We start from the raw sequence: 24254 nt of genomic DNA, 5'->3' as shown, positions 1-24254 counted from the left end.
AATGAAGGACAAAATGATGCCCGGGGCCTGGGTTTTGGGAAGTAGCCACTGGGAAGACAATTCCCATTACTTGGAAAACGGGGGATCCAATATGGGTTTCCCAGTGGCCCCTCCCCCGGCAAAAAGTAGAGGCAGCTCAGGAGTTAGTCAAAGAACAGTTAGCATTAGGCCATATCCAGCCCTCCACGTCCCCCTGGAACACGCCCATATTTGTAATAAAAAAGAAATCAGGAAAATGGAGATTATTGCATGATCTTCGAGCTATTAATGATCAAATGCAAAGTATGGGACCTGTTCAACATGGTCTTCCTCTTCTTTCGGCTATCCCACAATTTTGGCCTGTTATAGTAGTAGATATAAAAGATTGCTTCTTCTCTATACCTCTTCATGTTCAGGATACCCCACGCTTTGCCTTTACAGTGCCCTCTGTGAATCACGAACAAATTGATCAGAGATATGAGTGGAAGGTGCTTCCTCAGGGTATGGCCAACAGCCCTACTCTATGTCAATTGTATGTGGATGTTGCTTTGCAACCTGTTAGAGAGGAATTTCCGTGCGTACGGTGCTGCCATTATATGGATGATATTTTGATAGCCTGTGGAGAGGAAAAACAACTAGAAGAGGCATTTTGCATGCTTGTCAAGACTCTAGAGAGTAGGAATCTGATAATAGCATCTGAAAAGATACAAAAGGGCACTGTCATTCAATTTTTAGGAAATGTTCTTTATCCCCGTTTTATTAGGCCCCAAAAGGTTATTATACGCACAGACCAATTGCATACATTGAATGATTTTCAAAAATTACTAGGGGATATCAATTGGATTCGACCTGCTTTAAGAATTCCCAATCATATGTTGAAGCCCTTATACACGATCCTGATGGGGGATTCTTCATTGACTTCCCCGCGAACACTGACACCTGAAGCTCGGAGTGCCTTAACATTAATTGAACAGGCTTTGACTAAGGCCTCCCTTAAACGTGTATCACCAGAGGATCCCATTTGGGCATGTATATTAGCTACTAAGTTACAACCTACTGGAGTTTTGTGGCAGCAAGGACCTCTGTTGTGGATTCATCCTAAAATTTCCCCTCAAAGGATTATAGAACATTACCCCTCTATGGTAGCTAAGGTTGCTACTATGGCTATCCAGCAATGCATTCAACACTTTGGCCAAAACCCCGATAAGCTTATCATTCCTTATAGTAAACATCAAATATTAACATTACAGACGACCATAGATGAGTGGGCCATATTACGCTACACATTTGTAGGGGAGATAGATAATCATTTGCCTTCAGACCCTATATTGCATTTTGTGGAAAAGCATCCTATAATCTTCCCCATCGTAACCAAAGATAAGCCGATACCCCATGCTCCTAATATATTTACAGACGGATCCAAAACAGGGTTAGGAGCCTTTGTAATTGAAGGCCAAGACCCCATAGTCATACAATATGAGCATAGATCACCTCAGCTAGTTGAATTACATATTATTTTAGAGGTATTTAAAACATATACATTTTCTTTTAATTTGCTGTCAGATTCCTCGTATGCTGTAGAATTAGTTAAAAGTTTGGAATGCGCGGGACAAATATCTACGCAGACCCCAATCCATTGTTTGGCCTCGGACATTCAACACTTAATTTGGAAAAGAAATAATCCCTTTTATATACAACATGTTAGGGCACATACGGGTCTGCCTGGACCGGTTACCCATGGTAATGATATTGTGGACAAACTCACTAAGTTGCCTATGATCTTCTTTCTTACACCGCTACAACGGGCAAAGGAGTTTCATCACCAATTCCATGTAAATGCTAAAACTTTGCAGCTTAAATTTGCTATCCCTCGTAGCCAAGCCCGTGAAATTGTTAAGACTTGCGGTGCTTGTGCACCGTTTATACCTTCCCCGGTTGTTGGTGTTTGCCCGCGAGGCCTACTTCCATTACATTTATGGCAGATGGATGTGACTCACATACCTGAGTTTGGCACTGTTAAGTATGTGCATGTGTCCATTGATACGGCCTCTGGGATTATATATGCTTCCGCTCATGCAGGAGAAAGGGCCTATGATGTTATTGCACATTGCCTTGAGGCTTGGGCAGCATGGAATGCGCCTAAAGAGATTAAAACCGATAACGGCCCGGCTTACACCTCACAAAAATTTACATCTTTCTGCAAGCAGATGGGAATACTGCTTAAACATGGTCTCCCTTATAATCCTCAGGGCCAAGGCGTTGTTGAACGTGCACATCGCACATTGAAAGAATGTTTAATAAAACAAAAAGGGGGAATAGGGGCGGATCTCAAACCAAAACAGCGATTATCATTGGCACTTTTTACTCTAAATTTTTTAAATCTGGATGTCAATGGTAAATCGGCTGCAGACCGGCACTTTGGATCCACTGCGATTCCTCAGGAGATGGCAAAATGGAAGGATGTACTCACAGGTCAGTGGAAGGGCCCTGATCCAGTGCTCACATGGGCCCGAGGCTCTGTCTGTGTGTTTCCACAGGACGGAACAGATCCACTCTGGGTACCGGAAAGGCTGACACGTCGGATTCCACAAGATGGCATCAGGGACATGGATATACCTCCTCATTATGACAATCGGCCTACAACCAGCATGGAGTAATCTTATAATATACAGCTTCCTGGAGCTTTATGTTTTACGCTTCAATCCCCTGATGATTCCAGGCCGTGTATATTTTTGTCCCCTCAGGCTGCAGGATGGTTTATGACACCTAATGTTTCTAGCGATGGTATTGCTAATGCTTCTGCATATTGGATACAGGGTTTGTGGCCTGTACAGTTCTTAAATTCTTCTGATACCCCAAGGGCTCAGCCACGATGGGCCCCACGTTGTCGAGGCAGTCTTTAGCGCCCCCTTGGACAGGCTGCCAGGCCCGCCTTTTGCAATGGGCCTCCCCCCATTTTACCTTTTCTCCCCGCATTGGTACCTTTGTTAATTCCACCTTTAGAGGTTATAATTTCACTTATCAAAATCCAACTCAATCTATCTTTAGTAATCCCTTTGATATATGGCTACTATAGCAATGGCTCTATTCAAGAAGGTAGACTTAGGTGTACTAATGCTACTTGCGCTTATTCTTTGTGCTGGAATGCTACTACTGCTAATCTATCTCGAGAGTTGTCTTCTCATCTTACAGGAAATTGGAGTAAGGAGTTTGATATGCTTACTGAACAGCTACATGCGGAGATCGTCAAGGTCAACACCACCCGAATCGATCCTGAAGTCGCCCAGACGTTGGCCTCCTGGATACAAAGAACGGCATTCCATCTTAAGGAATGGACTGGGTTGGGGGCTCTGGGATTTTGTTTAGTCTTCCTGTGCATTCTATGTCTCTGTTGTCTGCGACGGCTATTTACACAAAGAGCCAAAGATCAGATACTTCTAGCCCAGGCCTTTGTGGCCGTTGAGGCGGGTCAGTCGCCCACCGTCTGGCTGGCAGTAATGAAAAAGGCATAATGCGCTCAGGATGACAAGCAAAGCATTGCACTTGAGATACGCGGCCTGCAGATAGTGATCTCAAGAAGAGCATGTCTGATTGCACGCGGGTAGATACCCCAAATCCCGCCTCTGAGAAAAAGGGTATCGGACGGGTCTGGCTCTCATCAAGGGAAACACACCTGAATGGGAGACAGTACAATGTCCTAGCTTCCAGCATCAGAGATCAGACCTCTACTCTTGCCTGTTGCGCTTTTAAAACAAAAAGGGGGAGCTGTGGCGAGCCCCACCCTTGTTTGCTGGCGGACTTTTCTAAGATGGCGCTGAACGGAAGTACGGAGAGGCACCAAAGTTGTAAACAAGTCATGCGCAGTCCAACGACTAGAGCGTGGTGTGCACGGGAACAGGTCATGCCATCGGCATCCGGCCAATGGGTGGTTAGAGAATCAGGCGATGTCCGCGTGATCGCCGTCATGATTGGCTGATGGATGCATATAAGCGGGGCGCGAAGGGCTTGGGGGGGAAGAAGATGTAACAGCTTGGGGCAATAAAGAGCTTGAAGAAGATCGTCTCGAGTGTCGTGCATTACAGGGTGTCCGACACATGCCCAGCAAAACATCACATTTTAGAACAAAGATATTTTTTATAAAAAAGAGGAAGTTCCATTATGTCATAGTTGTTTAGGTATGGAGTGCTTTTATTTCACTTCATAAAATAATAATCTAGCTGAGATTAGAATTGCAAGTAATTGATGATTTCTTGTCTATTTGCTACATGATTTGTACTTTTTTGTCAGTAACCTGTGTATCTTCTCATTGTATTTAACATTTTGTCTTTGTCTTTGATATTCTAAAATTTCACCATAGTATGGTTAGGGTGGATTCAATTTTCTGAAGCTTGGGAATTTAGTACGCTTACTTAATTGGAGCCTGCAGATGGTGCTAAGATTTTGTTAAAGCCAAGCATGGGCGGTGCACAAAAGCCGGGGCCCGGGTCGCGGGACCCTGGGCCCCAGGCCGAACTGCGTGTAGCACGCCAGACCCCTGGAGAAACCGGGCCCAGTAAGAAGCTGGGTTCTGGGCGGGGGTTGCGCGCAGGGCACGCCAGATGGGGCCCGGGTCGCGGGACTCTGGGCCCCAGGCCGAACTGCGAGTAGCACGCCAGACCCCTGGAGAATCCAGGCCCAGTAAGACGCTGGGTTCTGGGCGGGGGTCGCGCGCGGGGCACGCCAGCTGGGGCCCGGGTCGCGGGACTCTGGGCCCCGGGCCGAACTGCGAGTAGCACTCCAGACCCCTGGAGAATCCGGGCCCAGAACAGAAAAAGATAAAGAAAAATATTGGAGAGGAGGTAAGAAAGCCGTTATGGATGCCAGGACACTGGAGATGCAGACAAAAATTATCTAAATGCACTGGAACTTATGGAAAAATTCACCGTGAAAGAGGACTGCTATTTCTCTATATTGTTAAGAATCTCAAACATCACATATAAGGAGAGAGTTTAGCGGAGACCAAGGAGAAATGCGGTGTTGAAAGAGTTCTCTGCGATGGTGGTGGAGACTTGTATTCAGGAGAAGCAGAAACCGGATCTTACCAACTTTATTTTTTTGGAGAAATTACACCAAATGTCGAATACTACCATCACGCATGCTTAGGAACACTGGACAACATTCAGAGTGGAAAAAGAGCCTGGGAAGGATTTGAAAGGTGGAGGCAGTGGCAATGCCAGTGGCCAATACTCAGGGGAGGCAGAGATCTGATACATTACACCTGGAACCTTTGAAATAATAACCACAGAGATAGTGATCGGAACCTGCTGAGGGGTTAGGCGGGCGCCGGGGCCAGTGGCCGACATCGGAGCTTGCTGTGAGGCAAGGCCACTACTGAGGCCTCCGTGGCCGGGATTGGAACCTGCAGAGGGGTTAGACCGATGCTGGGGCCAGCGAGGCCGGCATTGGAGCCTGCCGTGAGGCAAGGCCGGTACTGGGGCCTCCGAGGCCAGGATAAGAGCCTGCCGAGGGGTTAGGCCGGTGCTGGGGCCAGTGAGGCCGGCATCGGAGCCTGCCTTGAGGCAAGGCCGGTACTGGGGCCTCCGAGGCCAGGATAAGAGCCTGCCGAGGGGTTAGGCCGGTGCTGGGGCCAGCGAGGCCGGCATCGGAGCCTGCCGTGAGGCATGACCAGTGCTGGGGCCTCCGAGGCCGGGATCGGAGCCTGCCGAGGGGTTAGGCTGGTGCTGGGGCCAGTGAGGCCGGCATCGGAGCCTGCCTTGAGGCAAGGCCGGTACTGGGGCCACGAGGCCAGGATAAGAGCCTGCCGAGGGGTTAGGCCGGTGCTGGGGCCAGCGAGGCCAGCATCGGAGCTTGCCGTGAGGCATGACCAGTGCTGGGGTCTCCGAGGCCAGGATCGGAGCCTGCGGAGGGGTTAGGCCGGTGCTGGGGCCAGTGAGGCCGGCATCAGAGCCTGCCTTGAGGCAAGGCCGGTACTGGGTCCTCGAGGCCAGGATAAGAGCCTGCCGAGGGTTTAGGCCGGTGCTGGGGCCAGCGAGGCCGGCATCAGAGCCTGCCGTGAGGCATGACCAGTGCTGGGGCCTCCGAGGCCGGGATCGGAGCCTGCGGAGGGGTTAGGCCGGTGCTGGGGCCAGTGAGGCCGGCATCAGAGCCTGCCTTGAGGCAAGGCCGGTACTGGAGCCTCGAGGCCAGGATAAGAGCCTGCCAAGGGGTTAGGCCGGTGCTGGGGCCAGCGAGGCCGGCATCGGAGTCTGCCGTGAGACATGGCCAGTGCTGGGGCCTCCTAACCCGCGAACGGAACCTGCCGAGGGGTTAGGCCGGTGCTGGGGCCAACGAGGCTGGCATTGGAGCCTGCCGTGAGGCTAGGCCGGTGCTGGGGCCTCCGAGGCCGGGATTGGAATCCTGCCAAGGGGTTAGACCGGTGCAGGGGCCAATGGCCAGCATCGGAGCCTGGTGTGAGGCAAGTTCACTCCTGCGGCCTCCAAGGCTGGGACCAAATCCAGCTTAGGGGTTAGAACGGTGCAGGGGCCAGCGAGACTGGAACTGGGGCCTCCCATGAGGCAAGGCCGCTGCTTGAGCCAGCGAGGTCTGGATCAGTCCACTGAGTAGCCAGGCCACTACTGGGACCATCAAGAGTGGGATCAGTACTTGCAACGCAGCATGCACAGAGAAATATCGCAGAAAATATAAATCAGATGCTTCTCTTAATCAGCAATAACTAGGAGGAAAAGGGCAACAGGAAGAGGTTGAGCTATAGAAAGGGCCCTATAGTGAAGCAACTAATATGACCAATCAGAGGGTATGTAATGCTGGAGGACGGAGCCTCTTTAAAACGCAGGAGGTACATAAACAAATGTATCAAAGTAAATCACCAAAGAAGGGTGGGATGGAGGGAGGGGGACGGAATGGGATGGGGGCTGGAGGAGGGCTAATTGGATGATGTGTGCTTGTATATCCTCTCAAGTCTTGTACTCCAATGTGATTGATATATGACTACAATGCACCAATTTAAAAAATAAATTAATAAAAAAATTATAAAATGCCTTTAAAATCAAGGAAGTATAATATACACTCTATCTTACAGTTAGTACCTGAATTGCTAAATAAAATGTAAGCCATACCATCAAAAAAAAAAAAAAAAAGCCAAGCATGTTCTTAGTCATCAAGCACCATCTTAGTTGGGTGATTCAGAATATCATGAGGAAACTTGAAAGAATACTAGAGGCCTTCCCGTCGTGGCTCATGTTTCAACTTGGCTAAGCTTAGCCACATTTCCTAGAATTCCCTTCTGAGCACGTTTCTGGTTGGGGCCATGTGAACACTAGCATGAGGCACTAGACATTTTTCCTCTCCAAAGACTGATGTAAGACTGTAGTTGTTAATACCTGTCATCCCAGTACTTGGGAGGCTGAGACAGGAGGATTGCAGGTTTATTAGCTTAGTGAGACCCTGTTTTAAAATAAAAAATTAAAAGTATTGGGAGTATAGCTTGGATGTTAGAATGCCCCTGGGTTCAGTCCCCAGTACAGCTCCTCCATCTTTCACAAGATTTCTTCCTTTGGCCCTCCCACATCCTGGAGTGGGTGCCAGCACAGCTCTATAGCAGGGTCAGCTATTTCCCCGCAATCCTTCTGCAGCTGTGTGGTTGGGGATTCAGGCAGGGAGGCAGTCACAATACCTGATGTGTGGCTAGCAGGTGGAAATGAACGTGGTATGGTTAAGTGTGAGATGTTGTAAGAACCTGGGCTAACCTGGGCTAGCAACAGCACAGCCCTCACTGTTCCCTCAACTGAAGATATGAGAGAGATAGAGGTTTCCAGAACCAAAAAGGAGAGAAAGAGAGAGTTATAGGGAGAGGCCCAAAGAACATGGTCAAGGAACATGGTTGCCCTAAGACAGTCTCACAGGAAGGAACCACAGGTAGCAGAAGCCCTGACTTTGCTCCTCTTCTTCCCTCAGGTGTCCTTTTGGGTTTTCTAATTGTCCAGACCCTCCAGAAGCCATAAGGCCAGGGAGCGCAGGTTGAGCTCCTGGGACAGCCAGAGGGTTGGATCTGGAAGACTAACAGAAGATACCTGGTGCAGGCTCTAACTTCTACTCCCATTGCTCATCGTAAGAGTAAATTCAAGCCAGGCGCAGTGGCACAGGCCTATAATCCCAGTTCTTGGGAAGCTGAGAAAGTAGGGTCACAGATTCGAGGTCAGCCTCAGCAATTTTGCAAGACCCTGTTTCAAAATAAAAATAAAGCCTGGCATGGTGGCACATGTCTGTAATCCCAATACTTGGGAGGATGAGACAGGATGATCACAGATTTGAGGTGTGCCTTAGCAACTTAGCCAGACCTCTTCTCAAAATAAAAAATAAATAAGGTTTGGGGTGTAACTCAGAACCCCCCTGAGTTCCATCCCCAGTACCAAAATAAAAAAAAAATTAAAAAGACTAAGTTCAACACAATTCTTAGCTCAGTAGCCTCATGCCCATCCAGAACTGTTTCATCTCAGAAATATATTCATTCAAGAGAGAATAATACTGTTAATCTCTGGAGTCTTTGCTTTCTGTTTACTGGGAACATTACACACATGCACATAAACACAACAGATTAATTTTCTTTTTGCATCATGTTAGTTATTTCATCTTTTAGAACATTGGATATTTCTTAAAGAATAAAGATATTATATATATTCTGTTATATTTCTTGACTACAGGAGCTCTTCACAAGAGAACTGCCTTCCCAGCCAGGTGTGGTGGTGCATCCTTGTAATCCCAGTACATGGAAGCTGAGACGGGAGAATTGGAGGATCACAGGTTCAAGGCCAGCCAAGCAAGAGTCAGCCACCTAGAGAGGCATTGTTTCAAAAAATAAATAATAAAATAGGGCTGGGGATACAACTCAAAGACAGAACTCCCTGAGTTCAATCCCCATTAGTTTCCTTTCTCCCAAAAAAGAGACTCTCTTCTCTCCGGGGTGAGGAGGATGGGAGGACTGGCTCTCCAGCCTCTTGAAAGCTAAATGTGGGGAAGAGAGGAGAGCCTGCCCTTCGCCGGCAGAACCTCACTCAGTTCTGGTTTTCAACTCATATGCATCCCTCCCACTCCAGCTCACTGTGACTCAAGTTCTCTAGAGACGAAATATCTGGTGTCTGAGGGATGGGAGGGTACCTGCGTCACTTCTTGAGGACAGGGGAGGATGCTGGCCCTTCACATGGACTTCTGAGGGTGCTGTTTCATCCTCCCTCCACATCTGACTCAGTTGCCTGTGGGTGTGAGGAGGACTACGTGTTCCTCCCCCACAGACACCAACAGGAGACACAAACCTTCCACCAACCAAAACTGCTAAAATCTTTCTCACGTGACCCTCTTTCCTATTCAGTTTTCTTTGTTCTACCTGGAGTGTGTGTGTGTTTTACTAGACATTGAACCCAAGAGCAACCTACCTCTTAGCTACACCCCAGCCATTTTTTATTTTTATACTTATTTATCGTGGTCTGAGATGGAACCCAGGGGCATTCTACCTCTGAGCTTCACCCTCAGCACTATTTTTTATTCCTTATTTTGAAACAGGGTCTTACTGAGCTGCAAAGGGCCTCACTAAGTAGCTGGCCGCGAACCGCAATCCTCCTTTCTCAGCCTCCGGAATGCTGGGATTACCAAGCCCGTGCCACCACACCCAGCCCTTTTCACTTTTTGTTTTGAAACAGAGTCTCACTAATTTGCTAAGGTGGTCCTTGAACCTGCGATCCTCTTGCCTCCGCCTCTCAAGTACTGAGATTACAGATGTGGGACACCACACCTAACTCTATCTAGACCTTTGTATTTACATATTTTTATCTCCTGTACAGTAAATTAAATGGGGCTCTAGAAGAAAAAAGATAATGATTATGTAGTTAATTTGCCATGTTTTGCAGTGTACAGTGATTCTTTCTTCAATAATATTTGAATTATTGGGAAAATGTCTCATGTAATTTTTTTTTAATTTGTAGTTTGATTGAATCCATGTGCATCCTACCTCTGAGCTACACCCCAATCCTTTTTATTTAGGGTTTCACTAGGTTGCTGAGAATCTCACAAAGTTGTGGAGGCTGTCCTTGAACCTGTGACCCTCCTGCCTCAGCCTCCAAGTTCTGGGATTACAGGAGTGCACCATCATGCCCAGCTCATGTAATTTTAAATATAGAGATAACACTAAAGCATATTTTAGAAAAATGACCTTACATGAAAAGATTAATTCTAATGCTTTAGAAGATAAGTAGTGAGTTTTTCTCTTTTGTCTTTAAAACTCATTTGGGTGGCACGCAGTTCTGTATTCTGCATGTACTTACCCCTATTTGTGGCTATTGCAATATGAAAGTTTTGAAACTCGACAGGAAATGTGAGGGCAGGCCATGCTGAAATGAGCTCCAGACAGGGTGCCCTTCTGCTTCTAGAGTTGATCACCCCTAATGAAAGAGGGGGACACTTGAGGCTCTTCCCTTCAGGGTCTAGTGTTTATCTCAGGTGGGGTGGGGAGGGACCGGACGAGAGCTCATAAATGTCGGGATAAAGGGCTGAAATGCCTGTTGGGTCCGTGAACACCAGCTGCGGTTTTTTGTTTGTTTGGTTCTGGAGATTGAACACGGTCAGTCTACCTCTGCAGCATACCTCTAGCCCTTTTTAATTTTTCGTTTTGAAACAGAGTCCCGCTAAATTGCTGAGACTGGCCTTGAGCCTGCCATTCTCCTGTCCCAAGTGAGATCACAGGAGTCTGTCACCAGGCCTTGACTGTTCTTTTCTTTTCCTTTTTCTTTAGAGACCAAATATTGAGCCTGGGGGCATTCTACCTCTGAGCTACATCTCCAGGCCTATTTCATTTTTTATTTTGAAACAGGGTCTCACTAAATTGCTGAGGCTATCTTCGAACTTGTGCTTCTCCTGCCTCAGTCTCCCAAGTACTGGGATTATAGGCATGCGCCACCATGCCTGGTCTGTTTTTTGTTTTGTTTTGTTTTGTTTTTTAAGTACTGGGAATGGAACCCACAGGCATTCTAACTTTGAGCTACACCCCAGCCCTATTTTATTTTTAATACTTTATTGTAACAGGGTTTTACTGAGTTGCAAAGGGCCTCACTAAGTAGCTGAAGCTGTCCACGAACCATGATCTTCCTGTCCCATGATCTTCCTGTCTCAGCCTCTCAATGCTAGGATTACAAGCGTACGCCACCATGCCTGGCTGTTGTCTTTAAAAAAAAAACAAAAACACGCCAGGCCTGGTGACCCACGCTTGTAATCCCCCCCAACCCTGCTTGGGAGGCCTAGACAGGAGGATCACACAGGTTCGAAGCCAGTCATGCTGGATTAAGAGACCCTGTTTCCAAATTTAAAAAAGTACAAAAATAGGTCTGGGAGTGTAGCCCGCAGGTAGAAGGGTTTCCAGGAACCGCAGTACCACACACAAAAAAATTTCTTATCTGTGAATTATAACTGTACCTGATAAATCAGGCATGGTGGTACAAGCTAGATATCAAGACTGATACAAAGATACCAAGTTGCAGTCTGGTTTAAAAACAAAAAAACACAAGAACATTTCTGGCAGAGTAGACAACAAGGACGAAGCCTTCAGTGGGGCTAGATGCTCCAGGACATGAGAAAGGCCAGTGTTTCTCGGGCACCATGAGCAGGGCCTGGACAGAGGCAGAGGTCAGGGCCTGTGATATGGAGAGTGGCTGATGCAGAGACAGCACGGGGCTCAATACTGTCAAGGAGCCGCTGGAGTGAGGAGGGCACAGGGCAGGCAGGACTCAGTTCCTGGTGACTGGAGGTGAGGTCTCAGGTGGTGCAGTTACGGGGGGATAACGGTGTCTCAGGTGTGTGGGTGAGGAGCAAAGGCCTGGGGGAGGGGCTGAGACAGTGGAAGGCCGGATGGGGTGGGATGCAGGGTCTGGACAAGTGAGCTGCTGCATCTTCTGTTTCACAGGAAGGCGGGAGTTTGCACAGATAAGGATGCCTGAGCAGCAGCCCACGTGGGGTCTGAAAGGCAGCACGTTCGAGGGGACGGCTGACTGGCCCCAAGGGGCCAGATGGCCGGGCAAGGGGCCAGGGAGTGAGCTGCCTCCCTTCCAGAATTCCTTCCTGGCAGTCTTTGTCTCAGTAGCTTCCCTTGTTCCTCAGCATGCATTTCCAGTGTCAGTTCTCCTATGAAGCCCTGCTTTCCTCTGGGCCTGGGCACCAGCCGGGAGCTCCTTATACCTCCAAGTGTCCTGCTGCCTCTCCCTTTAGGGACAGAGATAAGAAGACTGAAGAAGGAATTTCTCCTCAGGTAGAGGACACAGCCTCACTTCTGAGATTCCTGCAAAAACCGCAGAGCACGATCGCCATCATGCGGCAATGCCTGGGAAACTCTGGTGGAGGGGCCTTCTACTAGGCAACTAGTCTGAAAGAAAGAAAGGAAAACCCAGGAACTGACCCAGACGAAAGGAGACTAAAGAGACTGATCAATGAAATGTACGATTCTGAATTAGAACAGGAGTGGGAAATTTTGAATGTGATCTATGAATTTTTTAATTTTTTTCAAGAGAATTTAAATCGTTTATTGATTACACATGATAATGGATGATACACAAGCTTCATTCCCATCTATCAGTTATCTGGTACCATTATTCAATTTAGATATTGCATAGGATGTGCCAACAATCATTTTTATAACCAAATAATTCTGTGACTGCTTGGGAGACCCCTTCAATGGTGAAACTCAGGTCCCAACAGTAACTGTCAGTTCAACTACACTGAACCAAGGTCTTTGAAGACAAAGGCTTCTCTACCCAAGCAGTTATAATTTAAAAGGGAACCTGGCATCATCCTGAATGAATTCTAACTTCACACTGTTGGGAAGTTTACCAAGATGGCTTCAGAGTAGACTAATTTTACACAGCACATTTAAGAAAAGACACATTTATTCAGCGTCATGATCAGACTATTACATTTAGCAATCAACAACACAGATGTAAAAAAAAGTCTACATTAAAACCCTTTTGTTGGAATGCTTTACACTTTCCACAGAACAGAAACTAAAATAACCTGTTATACAATTAGTCACAAATACAGTCCTTGAGGTTTTTTGCCCATACACATGAGTATTGTCTAAAGCATGCCTTCTTTGTAGCAGCTAGGCCCTGCCACCACTGTGCTTGGCTAAGTTCACACATCTGTTGTAACCTGTGGCTTCCCTGTCACTTCTCTGGCTCTCCTCTCCTGCTAAGCTTTGTTTCCTGGCAGTAACTAAAACCTTCTGCCACTGCCATAGCTACTGCTGCTGCTGGAACCACCATAGCCACCTTGCTTTCGTGGTTTGGCAAAATATTGGCCTCCACCGCCATAGGGGCCTGAGCTTCTGTCTCCAAAGTTTCCTCCCTTCATGGGTCCAAAATTCGAAGATCGATGGTTGTAATTGCCAAAATCATTGTAGCTTCCGCCACCTCCAAAATTGCTTCCATCATTACCGAAACCGTTGTAGCCATCCCCGCTGCTACCATATCCGCCACCACCACGGCTGCCACCAAAGCCACCACGACCCCCGAAGTTTCCTCCACGACCAAAATTGTCATTGCCACCAAAACCACCCCCACGACCACCACCAAAGTTTCCAGAACCACTTCGACCTCTTTGGCTAGAAGACGCACTAGACAGTCTTATCCACGGAATCATGGCCATCAAAAGTTACAAAAGCAAAGCCCCTCTTTTTTCCACTGCCTCGGTCAGTCATTATTTCAATCACTTCAGTTTTTCCATACTGTTCAAAATAATCTCCTAAGTGATGCTCTTCAGTGTCTTCCTTGATGCCACCAACGAAGATCTTGTTCACAGTCAAGTGGGCCCCTGGTCTCTGAGAATCTTCCCTTGAGACTGCTCTCTTTGGTTCCACAACTCTTCCATCTACTTTATGTGGTCTTGCGTTCGTGGCTGCATCCACCTCCTCCACAGTGGTGTAAGTGACCAACCCAAAGCCGCTGGAGCGCTTGGTGTTTGGCTCTCTCATCACCACACAGTCCGTGAGTGCTCCCCAGTGCTCAAAGTGGCTTCTCAGACTCTCATCAGTTGTTTCAAAGCTCAGCTCTCGGATGAAGAGCTTCCACAGCTGTTCGGGCTCTTTAGGAGACTCTGATTTAGACATGATGGCAATGGGAAGAGAGACTTTAATGATGCTTCCTCGGTGACGTCCATGGGCAGAAAGCAGTCTATGAATTTTTAGGAGATAATACTATTGCCAGGCATGGTGGCGAATGCCTGTAATTGGGAGGCTGAGAAAGGCGGCTTGCATATTCGAAGTCAGCCTTGGCAACTTAGCAAGGCTCTCAGCAACTTAACAAGACTGTTTCCAAATAAAAAAAATTAAAAAGGGCTGTGGCGTAGCTCAGAGGCAGAATGTCCCTGGGTTCAATCTCCAGTACTGAAAAAATGAACCCCCTCAAAAAAAAAGACCCTACTATGATAGTGTTAATGTCCTGATTTTGATGATGGAAATCTGATTATATAAAACAATGCCTTTATTTCTTTTAGAAATTCTCACATATTTGCAAGCAAAGTGCTTCATTTCTGTAACTTACTCTCAAATGTCTCAAAAGTACAAATATACATGCTCACTCATCTTGTATTTTAATTATTCTTTTCTTGTGGTACTAGGGACTAAACCCAGGGGCATTCTACCTTCAAGCTACACTGTCAGGCCTTTTACTTTTTTGTTTTGAAGCAGAGTCTCACTAAGTTTCTGAGGCTGGCCTAGAACCTGCAATGGTCTGTCTCAGCCTCTCAAGTGCTGGGATTATAGGTGTGCACCACCATGCCCGGCTCATCTTGAATGCTTTGTTCTCCTTAGATAGTCTAGAGGAAAGAATGACTATCTGGTGCTTTCATCTTTGAAAGAAAATAAATAAAACCTGGGCCTGTGTGTCTGTCTCTCTGTCCCTCCCAAGCCAGTTGCTTCAAGGAAGGGGGACGAGGGATGCTGCCTCCTTCACACTTTCGTGGGATGCGCATTCTGGTCCCAGCTCATGGGCCTCCTACACCTTGAGCAGCTATTTCCTCTAGGGACCTAAGTCCTGCTGGCCCTGCGCTGGTCTGTGTGTGGCCCCCAGCCCCAGCACAGGCTGGGATATTTTGCTTCAGATTATTTTGGCTTTGCCTCACTGCCCACCACCGCCATCTTTCCATCACTGAGGTCTCACAGAAAAGGCCTAGGGATGGCCTACCTCATCTTTCCAACTCGGGCACAACCCTCAGGTCCCTGGCCTGTGTAAGGATGGTGCACTCTGGGGTCAGGTGTGGTTGCATTTGGTCATTTGCAGGGTCTCTTCAGGCTCTAAAATCATGAGGTTTCAGTACTTTCCAAAAGTAATTGAAAGGCCAGGGTAAAGCTGCCTGGCCTTTCAATTACTTTTGGAAAGATTCTGAGGCAGGACTCTAGTGCCCTCTGGTGGGAAGATCTGACACCTACAGCAAATACAGCTCCTTGAAATTAAGAAATCAAAATTTGAGACACTGATTCAGATTTAGTGGCGCACGCTTGTAATCCCAGCATTCGGGAGGCTGCTACACGAAGATTGTGGTTCGTGGACAGCCTCAGATACTTAGTGAGGCCCTCTGCAATTCAGTGAGACCCTGTTTAAAATAAAGAATAAAAAATAGGGCTGGGGGTGTAGCTCAGAGGTAGAACACCCCTGGGTTCCATCCCCAGTGCCACAAAAAAAAAAAAAAAAAAAAAAGAGAAAGAAAGAAAGAAAGTAAAGAAAAAGAAAAAAAAAGAGCAGGGCATGATGGAGCAGGTTTGTAATCCCAGTACTTGGGAGGCTGAGACAGGAGGATAGCAGGTTTGTCGCCAGCCTCAGCTACTTAGGCCTTTCACAACTTAGTGAGACCCTGTTTCAAAATAAATAATAAAAAATAAGGTTAGGGGCCGGGTGTGGTGTCACACGCAGTGAGGCCCTTTGCAACTCAGTGAGACCTTGTTTCAAAATAACAAATAAAAAATAAGACTAGGGGTGTAGCTTGGAGGTAGAATGCCCTGGGGTCCATCTCTAGTACCACACAAAAAAAAAAAAAAAAAAAATTAAAGGTTGAGGGTGTAGGTCCAAGGTAGAATGACCCTGGGTTCAATCTCCAGTACTGAAAAAAGTAAAGAAAAAGACTTAATCAAGAGCTTAGGCGGGATCAGCTGCTGATCTACAGATGTCTACAGATGTTCCACATAGTCCTCATTTGCCTTTGTAATATCCCTAAGTGGGGGGAGGTGCTATTATTCTCACTTTAGAATAGAGGACAGAGGAACTAGGGGCTGAAGGTCATGGAGCTGGACTGAGCCCAGGAACCAAACATTATTTGCCTCATCAGGTGAAAATATGTTTTAAAAGCTGTTAAAAAGCCAGGTGCAGTGCTGCACATCTGTAATCCCAGTACTTGAGAGGCTAAGATGGGAGGATTATAGGTTCTAGGGCAGATTCAGCAATTGAGACACTTAGCAATTTAGCACAACCTTGCTTCAAAATAAAAGTCAGCTGTGATGGCACAGGCCTGTAATCTCTGTATTTGGTAGACTGAAACAGGAGGGCCATAGGTTTGAGATCAGCCTCAGTAAGGAGTGAGACTCTTATCAACCTAGCAAGACCTTGTTTCCAAATAAGAAATAAAATCGGGCTAGGGGCTGTGGCTTGAAGGTGGAATGCTTCTGGGTTCAATCTCCAGCACCCCACACACAAATAAATAAATTTAAAAAATAAAGGGCTGGGGTGTAACTCAGAGGTAGCCCCTGGGCTTAATCTCCAGTGCAAAAGAAGAAGAAGAAAGAGGATATACTGTGCTCCTTTATTGAGCTAATATGAATTGAGGAGCTAGAGTATGCAAATAAGCAGGAGGACCTGAAGCTGTTTTCATACTTTGCATTTCTACATAACAATCTGTAACCTAACATGTGAACAAACCACACAGACAAAGTATTTTTAAATAGCCAGGTGTCAGCCAAAAGCTGAGCTTTAGCCAATAACTGATCAGATCACACCCAAATCATCAAAGGCAGAGCTGAAACCAATCCTTTGCCTTTGTGTCCAGCCTATAAAAGCTGGCTGCTGAGGCTGGGGCAAGATGGCGGCGGCCACAGTCGCAGTGGTGACTGCATCTGCCGAAGAGGGCTTGCATTTCTCTGAGAAGCCCAGGACACCAGATTTTGGGTTAATATCTGATCGGGACAACTTAAGGAGACATTTCCAGCTGTGACTTCCTATCTAGAATACAGGAGAGAGAGTGGATAATGGCAGAATTAGAAGCAAGATGACAACGAGGTGCCTGTCATGCAAGAAAAGGGATTTTTGGAAGAACATCCCAGAAGAGATTAGAGAAAAGACCGCTTCAGCCGTGCATGCTGGGGAACTCTTAACAACATACCTTGTAAGAAATATGATCCGGGCGTGGTGGAGGGAGCCCGGCAGTGCCGGGCAGGAAGCCCAGCCACACGTCCCAGGGAACTCAGTGCGCCTGGCTGCTGTGCTCCTCTATGCTGCGCTGGGGACCATGGAGTGCTCAGAACAGCAGATCCTGCTTTACACGGTGAGGCTGTGGGCCTCTGCTCTTGGAGGGGAGATAAAATTCATTGCTGTAGAGTGCTCGATCTCACAACCTCTTCAAAACACACATACTGTCTTCTTTTATTAAAAAAAAAATATTGAAGAGGGGCCAAGATGACGGCGGTGGCCAGTATTCAGGAGATGCGGACAAATCCTATCCAATCCACCTTGAACTTTTGAAAAAAAAATCTTCACAACGGAGAACTGCTCCTGCTGCACATGCTTAGGAATTCTGAACAACATACTATGTAAGGAAGGTGCTTAAGGAAGAACCAGGAGGATGGCAGCGGCGGCAGGGACAGCAGCGGCCAGCATTTGGGAGAGGCAGAGATCCAATCCAATCCACCTTGAACTTTTGAAGAAATCATCCCAAAGGTAGACTGCTACCGCCGCGCATACTCGGGAATTCTGGATAATATGCTGTGTGGGAAAGTTGTTTGGGAGAGAACCGAGATGGCGGCGGTGGCCAGTAGTTGGGAGAGGCAGAGATCCGATCCAATCCACCACCAAAGGTAGACTGCTACTGCCACTCATGCTCAGGAATTCTGGACAACATGCTGGGAAAAGTGTTTAGAAAAGAACTGAGATGGTGATGGCAGCAGCGGCGGCGGCAGCTAGTATTTTGGAGAGGCAGAGCTCTGATCCAATCCACCTTTATCGTTTGAAGAAATCTCCCCAAAGGCAGAATGCTACCCCCACACATGCTCGGGAATTTGGGACATATTGCATGGGAAAGGTGCTCTGAAGAGAACTGAGATGGCTGTGGCAGTAGCATTGGTGGCCAGTATTTGGGAGAGGCAGAGATCCAATCCAATCCACCTTAAACTTTTGAAGAAATCTTTCAAAGGTAGACAGCTAATGCGGCACATGCTCAGAAATTCTGGAAAACATGCTGTGTGGGAAAGGTGTTCAGGAGAGAACCAGATGGTGGTGGTGGTGGCAGCATCAGCGGCAATAGTGGTGGCGGTGACCAGTGTTTGGGGGGGGAAGACAGATCCAGTCCAATCTACCTTGAACTTTGAGGAAATCTCCCCAAAAGTAGACTGCTCCTGCCACACATGCTCAGGAATTCTGGACAACATGATAAGTGGTAAGTGTTTGGGGCAGATCAGAGGAAGCCCCGCATAGCCATGTTGGGCCTCCATGCTGCGTGTTCTGGGAGACATCAGCCCTCATAGCCACTGCGCTCCTCTCTACAGTGTGGGAGGCCAGAGTGCACGTGGAGCAGCAGAGCCTGTTCTCTGTAGTGAAGCTGTGGACCTCTGCCTTCAGAGGGGAGACAAAATGTATTGGCACTAGGTATTCGGGCTCCCAGCTTTTGCAAAAGACACGTACTGCTTTCTCATATTTAAAAAAAAGAAGCCAGGATTGGTGGTGCACGCTTGTAATCCCTGCACTTGGAAGGCAGAGACAGGAGGATTGCACAGGCTCGAAGCCAGCCTTGCTGGCTTAGGAGACTCTGTTTCCAAATAAAATATAAAATAGGTCTGGGAGTGTAGCCCGGAGATAGAGGGTTCCATCCCCAGTACCACACACACACAAAAAATAATAATATAATAATAAAAATAAAAAAATAAAACTGTTTTGCCAGGCGTGGTGGCGCACACTTGTAATCCCCGTGCTTGGGAGGCGGAGACAGGAGGATCGTGCAGGTTTGAAGCCAGCAGCGCGGGCTTAAGAGACCCTGTTTCCAAATAAAATATAAAAAATAGGTCTGGGAGTGTAGCCTGGAGGTAGAAGGGTTCCATCTCCAGTACCACCAAAAAAAAAAAAAAAAAAAAAAAGGAAGATAAAAGGGAACATCTGTAGACAACCTGCTCACAGTGACAGAGACCAGAGCCCGCTGCACAGCGAGGCTGGTGCCGGGGCCTCTCAGGCCAGGATAGGAGCCTTTTCCTGGAGAAGCTTCTTCCTGGAGAAAAGCCTTTCCGCCAGGCCTCCAAGTCACACACCTTGATGTTTCCTTGGTAGTAGCGCTCAGGCTGTGCTATCTCCTGAACACCCAAAAGGATTCCTCCTTCTGCACGCCTCCATCCCTCGGGATGTGCTGCCATTGTTGTTCCCCACGCTCATGCTCTGTCAGGAAGTAGACGTTCTCATGGTCTCAATCACCTAAAACAACCCAGACCACGCTGGGGTGCTGCAAGAATTTCATTATATCCAGCTTGGATATAATTAAATAGAAAGTCCTGCCTCAGAGTTGCAGCCCAGTCATAATAAACATCACCTTGTCGGTCCATCTGAAGATTACTGGTGTTCCAGCATCCTTGATTCCAATACAGAGGAGTTAAGAGTACTCAATAGGCCTTCCCTCTCAGGGAGTTCTATTAGCCCCTACTTTAACATCTGAACCAGCAGAGTCCTCAGAAGAAATCATGAATAGTATCCTATTAAAAACATTTCCCTTAGCCGGGCGTGGTGGCGCACGCTTGTAATCTCCGCGCTTGGGAGGTGGAAACAGGAGGATAGCGCAGGTTCGAAGCCAGCCGTGCTGGCTTAAGAGACTTTATTTCCAAATTTAAAAAATATATAAAATAGGTCTGGGAGTGTAGCCCAGAGGTAGATGGGCTTCCAGGAACCCCAATACCACCCACCCAAACAAACCAACATTTCCCTTAGAACTCAAGAAATTTAAGAGTGCTTAGGAATTTACAACTTTATGATAATGATGATATGAAACATTTTGAAGAATCTTAAGAGGATCCAAGGACATTCCTAGATAAAACAAAGACAGATTAGAGCACACATCTCCAATGCAGCATATGCTACTTTTGAAGTTACAGCCATTATTTTTTCGGTTAGAAAGGTTGAAAACAGTAGGATTCATCTTAGTAAGAACATAGGTCAGACAAGGGGATTGCATATTTCTTCCTTGTAATATTAATATAAAGGGACATGACTGAAGTTCCTTATTACCACAATAGCAAGCAAAATAGCAAGCAAAAATAAACATATAAATAAATGAATTGTAAGTAAAGCCAACATCTGAAAAACTACTCTCTAGTTAATAGTTATTACACTAGACTGATTTTGCCAGGGCAAAAAAAGAAAAATACAGATTGCACAGGTACACTTCATATTTATATTTCTAGCAAAAGTTTTAGAGAGGTAAAAATGGGCCTCTAAGGTATCTCAGGTCTGAATATGTGGTGCTTATTGAAGGTAGCTTTTCTGATAGATATCAGGACTAACTCCTTCCAACAATATGTCTCAGAGAGACTCCATATTTGGTGTTCCTAGAAACACTGGGAAAAATATCTCATGCTTTTTTTTTTTCTGAATGAACAACTTATATTCCCTCTGATCATGGAAGGGGTATGTGAATGTAAAGGGAGTGACTTATATTAAATGGTTTCCAGGAACCCCAGTACCACCAAAAAAAAAAAAAAAAAAAAGAATAGGGAGAGAATAGTAATAGAGATGTTATTCCCCAGAGCCTTCAGAAATAAGGCAACAGGATCTTGCTTTACACTCCTGGGTGCATAATGAACAAAGTGCAGGGTAAAGAGTTCAAAACAGGTAACTAGAGTCTACAGTTCAGCCCTTCCCTAAGGGCAACAGTACTTGCTCAATAAATGAACTAAAGAATCTCTTGATTAGTTTATTTTAATGTCACTGTCAACATGATTTACGTTATGATGTGAGACTGTAATGCACCAATAAAAGCATATAAAAATTTTGTTTAAAGTGAATGGGATTGTGACCCAGTGACTTTGTTCTTGGCTTCCTGTGTTTTTGTTTTCTGTAAGACACATATTAATACTTTAAAAAGTTATCAAAAATTAAATGGGACCAAGAAACCAGTACAAGAAAATGAGGGTCAGGGTGGCAGATGAGGCACCTTCTCAGATGAGCAGGAGGAAGCTTCTCTGCCTCCACTGGGGAGGCAGCGGGAGAGTCCTGGGGCTGGAGGGTCAGCCTGCTGGCCCAGGGCTCTGGATGCCAGGGCTGGTGATCCAGTGCATCCGGGCAGCTTCCCTCACCCCGCCTTCCTCTTCTTGCTGAAGGAAACAGTGTACAAGAGTTGGGATGGGTTCAGGACTTTGGCCCCTGCTCCCAAGTCTAATCCTGTGCACTAGTTTGACGTGGGCTGGGCAGACGCCACATGCTGGAAGCTGCTCAGTCACAAGCCCTCTGGAGTCATCACTAAAGGGGATGAAGAAGAAAACTGCACTTGTCTACATCCTTTGTAAGCATGCTTCTTTGAAACAAACATTTAAGGATCTCTGTCTTTACTAGCAGTTCCTCAACTGGTTGAAAAGAGAAATGATAGTTGCTTTTTTCTATTTCACTAGCAACTGAAATGTTGTTCTCTTATGAGTGATTCACAACTAGAAACTTCGGCATTAAAACAAGACTGTTAGCTCCTCCAAGTCCTCACAAGTGTGGGCAGCTCTCCCAGCCACACCACTTGGACTAAGAACAGAAGAGATGAAGCAGCGACTCTAAGCAGAGGGTGTGCTTTTCCCTCTACTTTTTCAGGCTTCTTACCTCATCCTGCTGTGGTCCCACTGCCAAGGTCTTGTGTTTCCTGTGTCCCCTGCCAGGCTTGGGCCTGCGCCCCCACCCAGGCCCTGCTGTGGCTTGCTTCTGGCTACACCCCCTGCCCCCCCCCCAGGTATAGAGACAAAAACCAAGTGGCCCATCATACCCCCCACCCTCCTTTGAAATGGTGCTCTGGGTACCTGGAATCCCAGAATTCCCTGCACTGCTGTCCCAAGCCCCCTCATAAGGCTGCTCTGGGCTTTTTCTCGTGGTGAACTGTGCAGTTCACCCAGGGGCAGCCAAGGGCCAGCCGTCTGTGGGAAGGAGCCAAGGTGGGGAGGAAAAGGGGCCACGTGTCAGCCCAAGGCAAGCCCAGCCGGGACCGGCATGTTGCAGAGCAGACTCCAAGATTTTGAAATCCAAACCTGCTCTCTCAGGTGCTGATCAAGATAGGAGGATAAAATATATTTAAATAAAAATTAAATGTGTTTAATTTTTAAACATTTAGATATGCACCTGTGGGCCTACTGTGTGCTGCAATGTAGGCTCTACAGAGGTTAGCAGGGGCCTTTCCTGTCTGCTCCCTCCCAATCTGCTAATTTTTCAATACACTGCTCACATGCTCATGCTCTCATCTCCTTAAACTTTCCCATCTGCTTTTACTTAGTTATTCCACAGAAAGGCTCTCAGAACTTTTTGTAGCCTTGGATCTTTTACTCTGTCCTGGAGAATTTCCCAATTTCTGAGACAACTTTCTGCTCCAATCTCTCAGAGGTAAATATCCCAGAGAGTTCTTCCTGGCTTTCTTCTCGATGGGGATCCCACCTGTACCTGTTTCCAACCCTGGAGCTTCAGGGCCTGTTGTGTCCTACTGAGCACCCCCAGGAGGATGACAGCTTCCAGCCTCTCCTCCATGAATCCCCTTTTGGTTAACAAAGCTCCCTTCCTCCTGGACAGCCTTGCAGCCTCCTGTCTTCTGGGGCTTTCCCTCATCATCCCAGGGGAAGCACTGCTGGCACCTGTGTCTTCCCAGTGTCCTCCCTCACAGGCTGGATCCAGATGGTATGGACAAGGCAGATGGGCCAGTGTGGGCTAGGAGCCTGTTTGTACTTAAATTTGTGATGTTTTGTTCATCATGGATTATTTTGGCATTGGTTCTTTTAAAATACTAGCATACGGTTTATGTAGATTGCTGAGATTTTGGAGGTCCCCCTCAGTTTTGAGCCTCCGACAGGTGCCTCATTCACCTCGCTGTGCTGCATGAGAAGCTCATTCAGAGTATGTTTAGTCAGGACATGCAGATGCCAGAGATTATGACATCTAAGTCCTACACTCAGCATGAAGATGAATGTCCACTTCTCAAAAGGGCAAAAGTAAACAGGAGGCATTAGAGGAAAATAGTAGGCTTACATGTTTCAGGAAAGCATATAAATATAAGAAATATTATGGTTTAATGTTATACTAGAATCACATTGTTCATTGAAAGTGTTTTCTCCTTATGTTCAGTTCTAGATAGACGAGGCAATATTCTGAAGGCAGAGATGATGTCCTACTTACCTCTGCCTGCCCTGACTTAGTATGGACTAACTAATGTGGAAAGGAAATGCATTCCATCCAAAACAGTGCCCTCTAGAGGCATCTACTACAAAACACAGCTCAACTGCACCTCCACACTCAGCAGAGGCAAACTTACCTTGAGATAAATGTACCTGCAGCAGGGTGTGAGGGTGCGTGCTTGTAATCCTAGTACTTGGGAGGCTGAGACAGGAGGATCACAGATTCAGAGCCAGCCCCAGCAACTCAGTGAGGCTCACATCAATTTAGACAGACCCTGTTTCCAAATAAAAGAATAAAATAGGGTTGGGACTGTAGCTCAGGGGTAGAATATCCCTGGGTTCCATCCTTATTGCCATAAAATAAAACAAAGAAAGAAAGAATGTACCTGTAGAAGTATTTAACTAGAAGATTCTTCCTTCCTTTCTTTCTTTCTTTCTTTCTTTCTTTCTTTCTTTCTTTCTTTCTTTCTTTGTATGTCTGTACCGAGGATTGCTCCTAGGGTCATTTTATATCCAAGCCATACGCTGAGCTTTATTTTATTTTTATTTTGAAACAAAGTCTCTCTAGATTGATGGGAATCTCACTACTTGCTGAAGTGTCCTGGAACCTGTGATTCTCCTGTCTCAACTGCCCAAGTATGGGGATTATAGGTGTGGT

General features: G+C 46.7%; 1 pseudogene across 1 annotated transcript; it reads right to left on the bottom strand.

Moving 5' to 3' along the window:
* Positions 1-13224: 13224 nt before the first annotated feature.
* On the bottom strand, positions 13225-14116 carry LOC308259043 (heterogeneous nuclear ribonucleoprotein A1-like; annotated as a pseudogene). The gene has a single exon. The product of its transcript is annotated as a heterogeneous nuclear ribonucleoprotein A1-like (transcript).
* Between the last annotated feature and the right edge of the window lie 10138 nt (positions 14117-24254).

The sequence above is a fragment of the Muscardinus avellanarius genome (assembly GCF_963383645.1).
Source record: "Muscardinus avellanarius genome assembly, chromosome: 2".
Lineage (NCBI taxonomy): Eukaryota > Metazoa > Chordata > Mammalia > Rodentia > Gliridae > Muscardinus > Muscardinus avellanarius.
This window is presented reverse-complemented; position numbering and strand designations above follow the sequence as displayed.